We start from the raw sequence: 6931 nt of genomic DNA, 5'->3' as shown, positions 1-6931 counted from the left end.
TGTTAATTGATAATAACTCAGTAATTCTATTACGTCATATATAATTATAATAAAAATATATGAAGTTCCTTTCAATTAACTTCAAATTAAAGTTTCGATATTAATTTATTAGTTAAGAAATCTAATTACTTTGAATAATTTTTAATTTCATCAAGTTTGGGTAAAACGACCGAATACGTTTTGCAGTGCTTTACTTGCTTTTTTTCCAATTGCTTTTTTCAGTGATTCATTTGCAGTATTCATTGAATAGTTTCGAGAAACATTGAGAGAACATCGCAATTTCTGAAAGATCCCCATAATTCTAAACGGTAACCGTCTTACGCAGATTAGTAGCGATTTCGAATCTGTTCAGACGCTCCCTTTAATGAAGAGCGGCAGAATTTCAAATGAAGAAAAACCGCCGGATTTATTTATCTGAGTGTCACATCTTAATTTCTTCCAGAATTTGATACTACCCAAAGTGGGGGTGCGAGTCATCAGGAATCGTTTGGCACATCCTTCTTCGGGTGCCATTCTCGAAAATTGTTCCATCCCAGATAGTTATGAATGGTCGAACAGATAGAGGGAGATATTCGAAACATTTATTCTTACCGGAACCGACATTCCTGAGGGTTGGATGGAATAATTGTGTTCCTTTATTTGATCCTTTCAAACCTGAGTATTCTCTTCCCCTTCTCAGTATGAATGTGTCTTCTTTTAAAATAGAAATATTTGGAATGAATATTTTGATTTGAGTCGTGTTTCTCACGCACCAAAAGATCGTCTGAGAGATCTAGGATAGATCCCGTAGTTTCGGAGAAATACATTCTACGAAGATCTTTCATTTAGAGTGTGCAGGTGCATAGCGGGAGGGGGGAGAGAACAGAAAAATTTGCACAAATGTTAATGACTTTCATTTTCGCTCCAAATCTCAAAACGGCAAACGAGAAAAGTGTAATTATTAATAAATCAGTTCATCAATGATTTTGTAGTTGGAGATGGAACAAGTCTGAGACAAAAAATTTTTTTTTTCAGTGACTCTTAACCTCCATCCTCAATTATTTTGCTTCCTTGTCAGAGAGAGAAAGAGAGGTTCTATTTCATTTAACTATTTTCTTATAAAAATATTTCTTCTCGATATGAAAGAAACGTACGAGCTGCTAGTGGCGCCACCCTTGCTTTTGTGTTCAACTTCATATTACAATTATGTTTTTCTCTGCCAAAACTAGGAGGCTTAAAAATTTGAAATGATGAGGAGAATGATTTTCATGCAACATAAAATGTAAAAAAAAGTTTGAAGTTTGACAATTAATTCGGGAACTAATTGTTAAACCTTGTAGTAAAAAATACCATAATGTGCTGAACCCCACAGAAATGTTGTTGTCTATGGAGTTGAAATTTTACGTGCGCAAGATATCATTTTTATTTCACATCTTCCGCACGTAACTTTTTACTTGATTTTCTTTTTTCTTTAGCATGTCAAAAAAATTATTGCAATTTTAAGTGATTTTTGCAAGAATTTTTTTTTACTTGTTTAGCTTAAAATGATGACAGTTTATCCATCTTTTAAAATATTCTAGCACATGGATTTAGTATTATGAATAAGGGCAAATATAAATAATATAAATTATTGCGATTCATTAATAATCCCCCTTTTACTTCAAAAAATAATCTTATTCATTGTTTTCATATGAAGACTCAAGTCTAAATTCTTGATGATCCCATCAAATCATTTTGATGGTTTATGTTGGTTTCAATGCGATTCATGATGGTCCAACATTATTTGATGGTCACCCTCATCCAACATTTTCCATTATGTGTTCATGGTCCTTTGTATGCCAGCAAACTTCCATCATTCCATGATTGAAAATGCTAATTTAATACTATGATGGTTAACCATTAAGAAAAGTTTGATTCTCATGGACCAACAATTCATGATGAACCGTGATGGTTCCAACTATACATTTCCATCATGGTTTAATAGGAATTCCTGTTGGTTCTCAGGAATATACCATCAAAATAATTTGCCCATCATAAATCAGTTTGAATTTATACATTGGGAAGATGGTTGTCCATTATCGATCCAACATTTGATTTCTAAGAAGCTATGATTATCTGATGATTTAACATGAACAAACCTTCAAAATAAGTTGATATTTTTATGATGGACCATCATAAATTAGTCGGAATTCCTACATAGGGGTGATGGTTACTTATACTGGTTATCATCAAGAAACATAATGGTTCATGATGGAATTATTGATGGCAACCATACCATCAAGATTATGTTGGTCCATCAATGGAAAACCATCAAAAATTTCGACATGGGGACAAAGTGTAGTAATAATAGTTTCTGTAGGTGCAACTTTCGAGAAAGGTTTACATTAACGTTGGTGTATTCTTGTCTTGTCTAATTGGCGAATATATTCTTTCTGTGTTCCAAATCAATGCGTAATAATGTCAAAGAAGGTAAAGATTTGAATTTACCACGAAATGTTCTGTCATAAGCTAAAAAAGGGAAATTAGACGTTTCTTTCTTGACGTTTTGAAGATATTCCTGTCAGAATATTAAATAAATAAATAGATAAATAAAATAAAAAATAATTAAATAAAATGATACCATAACTTTTTTGTCGTCATTTTTACATTTCATTCGTACAGTTTCAACGAAGGGAAGAAGTATATATGTATATATATATATATATATATATATATATATGTTAGATGTGTCTTGACAACGACTATTTGCTTTTACCATTCTTGTTTCTCTACCATTTAGTTTTTTATTTTTATTTTATTCATGTTTTTCATGTTAATTTGTGTATATATATATATATATATATATATACCTGATTGTGTATATGACGCATCATATTACTAGAACCAATTTGACATCTAAGGAACAAGTTTCGCGTTGTTTATTCTACATCAAGTAAAATTGGAATATAAAAGGAAAGCTCACAATAAAAAAGTAGTGAAGGGACATTCAAAGTATAATGAGTCCAAAACCTATGGAAGATTCATATTAGAGAGATAACTAGGAAGTCTTAATATTTGTTTCTGATTGTGCAGAACTGATGTTTCTGAAATACAAAATTGGAAAGATAAAATAGAAGTAATGCAAATATAACTTTTTCATGGCTGACAGTATACAAAGAGCTTGCGTTTGTAAGAGCAATTGTTTGAAAAAATGTTTATCGTGCCGCTCACTCATTTTAATTTTTATATCAATTTTTGATTTGAAAATAGTATTAAGTATAAACTTATAACTTAACATTTTCGAAGATGTAAAGTAACGTCAAGTGAAATGAACAAAATTCAGAGAAGAGTGTCAAATAAAATATGAATGACCGAAAGATGTTTTTAGGCAAAACCTGAAATATACCTTACATGAGAAGAAGAAATTGACCCAATTTTTGGATTTTAATGGTTGGTAGCGTATAATCATAGTTCCGTCCTTCACAGCTCTTCCTTTAATAATTGGAGCTATCTTTGCAATCTTTTCCCAGAAATCTGGTTCCTTTTCTTTAAATCGAAGACTAGGAGGCGCATACCAAAAGCAGATATTCGTGCACTCAAACTTATCAAGAACTGGAATGAAACCTTCAGTTTGCCTCACTTCCTTATCTAAGTATTTAGTCATAGTAAATGCTGTATCAACTTGCTTTTCTAAACCCAAACCACCCCTGGCTTTCCAAACAATCCACAGCTTTAAGCAATCGACTTTTCGTGAGCATCGTATACTCTCATCGCCTAGTGTGTGTCGTAGTAAGCATCAGGTTGAAATAAGTATTCCGCGTGCAGTGCGTTACATTTGTAGAGGATACCCTTATGGCGAGTAAGAAATACTGTGCACTGAAATGATACACCACTCATCTTATGTAAATCGATGGTTATGGAATCGACCATTAGATTCTTATGAGTTATGTAGTTGAACCTCCCCTAGCTCCGTTCACGTGTAGCCGTAAGTTATGACGTTTACACACATCAGATAACGGTTTTAAGGGATCTAAAGCTCCATTTACTGTGGTTCCATTTGTGGCACAAACGAAAAATGGAATTTTTCCTTCACTTTTAGTTTTCAATACAGCTTTTTCAAGTTCTTCAGGTATCATTCAACCTTGTGAATCAGTAGATATTTCAATCACATTATTTGTTCTAAACCCTAAGAATAAAGCTCCTTTCTTGACTGAGTAATGAGCCTGATCAGATATAAATAACACTAAAGGAGGTAACTCCCGTATGCCTTTAGTTTTTACTGAAGGATCAGCATGAAAGTCCCCAACTGACATTCCATACATATTTGCCATTGACCCACCTAAGTAAAATATACCTTCGCTGTCTTCCCATCCAACTAACTTAATCATTTTTTCCAATAATGCATTTTCTAATAAAACAAACACAGGAGCCTCTTCATATGTTGTCTGATTAGTGTTAAATGATTCTGCAAGCCACGCCCCTGACAGTCCGAATCCGTTAACGCCCTGGTAGAGTCGGCTCACAAACATAGGATGACAAGTTTTAACACTGTATTTAAGAACATCCTGACAAAGTTTCACCATAGTATCGAGAGATGACGGTTCATCACCGAGGTTCAAATCGAAAATTTCCTCCAACTCCTTGGGGTGCTGAAACTCAGTAACTTTATGCTTTGCTGAAACTATTTTGGGATCCTCAATAATTTTAGAGTCAAGGATCAACTTAGTAACTTCTCGAAGAAGTAGACCCTCCATCGCTTTATTTATCTGTAAATGTCGACGGAAAAAAGTCACCAAACTACTGTATTCTTTGTAAGGAATTTTTATATCAAATCAAATGCTGGCCTCGTCATATTGCTTATCTAGTTTATGATGCTATTTCTGTAATAGTTATTTTAATTTTATTCTTTTTACAACTTATTTTCAAAGAAACAACGTTTTTCGAAAAACATTATGTTATATATTTATATTTTCCTTTAAATTCATCAGAGGTATTCTCAACATTTCACTGTTAGGAGGAGCGATAGTTGGCAACTCAGCTCGGCGCCAATTTTTCAATTTTAACCAATTTCTCGAAAATCATGTGAACCAACAAATCAGACGTGACACATTGCCCTTGCTGGTACTCTTAACACTCTTAGCAACAGTAACTAGCGATTGCACAAGCCACTCGATTATTACTTCCGACCTTCAAAACTGTCAAACATTTGACGGTCATCAAAAATGTGCGATTTTTACGACGGCGGAAACTACATGAAAGAATCTGGAGTACCAAACATGTTTATGGTTTCAAGACACCCACAGAAATAATTGATTTCATCTAAAATTTAAACTAATTTCAGCACAACGCAAATTTTCATCCAAACGGTTATATTTTACATTTCCAGTGCAAGAAAAGACCATCAGTCAGTTGGCTTGTCCCCAGAACTATTATTATAGCCGCTACCCTTCAAGCGTGGGTAGCGGCTGCACTATTATTTCCCGGATGGGATGTTTATTTTACCGTGTATTCTACATTCCTGATCTCATACATTCCTATGAAGTACGTTCAATTGTAGGTCATCAGTGTTCATATACAGTAGAGGTTGAACGATCGGAAAATGGTACGTCGGAAGTACCGACATTCCCTTTAACAGCCCAAACAAAAGATGGAATTTTTATGGAAATTCAAGGTTCGCTAAATCCCTCGTTGTTTGAGTTGGAAATCCATCAGAGGCTTATCTGACGCCAGCTAGCCCTCAACATGTTCCTATGACTGGTTTGGTGGGTCAGATTCAGGCCATTGAAAGCTTCACCAAAAGTTTCATATTTGATCCCGACATCACTAAGTGTGATTTCTTCGAGGCAACATTGAGGTGTACAACGAAACCAGATGGCCTCACCCTAATAACCGACTCAAAGGAAAAAGCCCTTCCACTGGCCAGAGACTTGCACTTATTTTCTATGGACACGGGTTCCCTAGTATCACAACTCTTGGCAACTGCTTCTGTTAAACTCTCAATTAGTTTTAGTGATTTTAAGATAATGCAAGAAAAGACACGTCACAAATTTGCCCCAAAATTATGGAAAGCGAGGTAACTGCAAAAGGCTGTTATTCTTGCCAGATTTTAAGTGAGCTGAAGTTTACTGCTCATTCCAGTTGCCAGTTTGGAACAGTATCTGTTGAACTTCAAAAAAATGTTTTATACACTCAGTCATTTATATTGGAGACTGAGCCACGAGAATTCGTTACTAAATTTCAGGCTGAACAAAAATGTTATCAAGAAAAATTATGCCTCGTAGCAAGAGAAATGAAGCATTACAAGCTACTTTCCTTTTGTTTAACTGAGCCTAGTATAAATCTCCTGAATTTTAATTCCTCGTACACTAAAGTGATATCGTGTTCTGATTCTTCTGGCTCAGGTTTCTTTAACTTTTTATCTTTTTCTACATTGAGTAATGTATTTTTTGGTTTCAAAATGCTTGGAGCTTTTCTTATTATTATTTGTTTAAGCATTACCATCTTCTCAACTTGCATTACTTGTTGTAAACGATGAGTTGTAATTTTTATTTTCTATTATTTTGGATATTTTTTATAAAATTATTTTTATTTTTCCTCTCTCTATATATATTTTATATTTCTTGCGAAATTTTTTTTTAATGGTACATAACGATACATGAGATTATTCATAGAACGTATTGAACTTTCCTTTTCTCTTAATCAAACAAAATTTCTATAAATCCCATATATTTTAAACTCTTTTAAGCACAAATCATTTTTTCATATATACATATAATTTTCAAATTTTTTATAAAATGTAATAATAATAATTTACCAATTTATTTTGCAAAATGTATGTATCATCTGCAATGTTAGGATTCTTTTGTCAAATTTGGAAAAAGCTTTCTTCTACATAATATTTTATTCCTGTAAATGATAAGATTTTCATGTGTATCTTAATTCCATTGTTATGTATATATCTATTTCTTTTCTT

General features: G+C 33.3%; 1 pseudogene; it reads right to left on the bottom strand.

The window, feature by feature from the left end:
* Nucleotides 1-2389: 2389 nt before the first annotated feature.
* LOC139426423 (cysteine sulfinic acid decarboxylase pseudogene) lies at nucleotides 2390-6459 on the bottom strand (annotated as a pseudogene).
* Nucleotides 6460-6931: the final 472 nt, after the last annotated feature.

This window comes from Parasteatoda tepidariorum, chromosome 9, assembly GCF_043381705.1.
Source record: "Parasteatoda tepidariorum isolate YZ-2023 chromosome 9, CAS_Ptep_4.0, whole genome shotgun sequence".
NCBI lineage: Eukaryota > Metazoa > Arthropoda > Arachnida > Araneae > Theridiidae > Parasteatoda > Parasteatoda tepidariorum.
This window is presented reverse-complemented; position numbering and strand designations above follow the sequence as displayed.